This window comes from Octodon degus, unplaced genomic scaffold (assembly GCF_000260255.1).
Source record: "Octodon degus isolate 3935 unplaced genomic scaffold, OctDeg1.0 scaffold00358, whole genome shotgun sequence".
Classification (NCBI taxonomy): domain Eukaryota; kingdom Metazoa; phylum Chordata; class Mammalia; order Rodentia; family Octodontidae; genus Octodon; species Octodon degus.
Window position 1 is genome coordinate 727535 of NW_004524934.1, and position 265 is coordinate 727799.

Here is a 265-nt window from a genome sequence, read left to right on the forward strand (position 1 = left end):
AAAAAAAAAATAGTTAACTAAGCAGAATAAAGACAAATTACCCAACATATCCAACAAAGTATTGAATACATCTTTGTCCAAAGAAGGCATAAAACTGCCGATACATATATGAAAAGAAACTCAACATATTTAATCATCAGGTAAAATGAAATGTAAAGCTACAATGAAATGTATCATTCTGGTTAGGATTCTTATTATCTAAGAAATAGTATATAACAACTCTTTATGAGGATATGGAAGTTAGAACTATTGCATATAGTCGGTG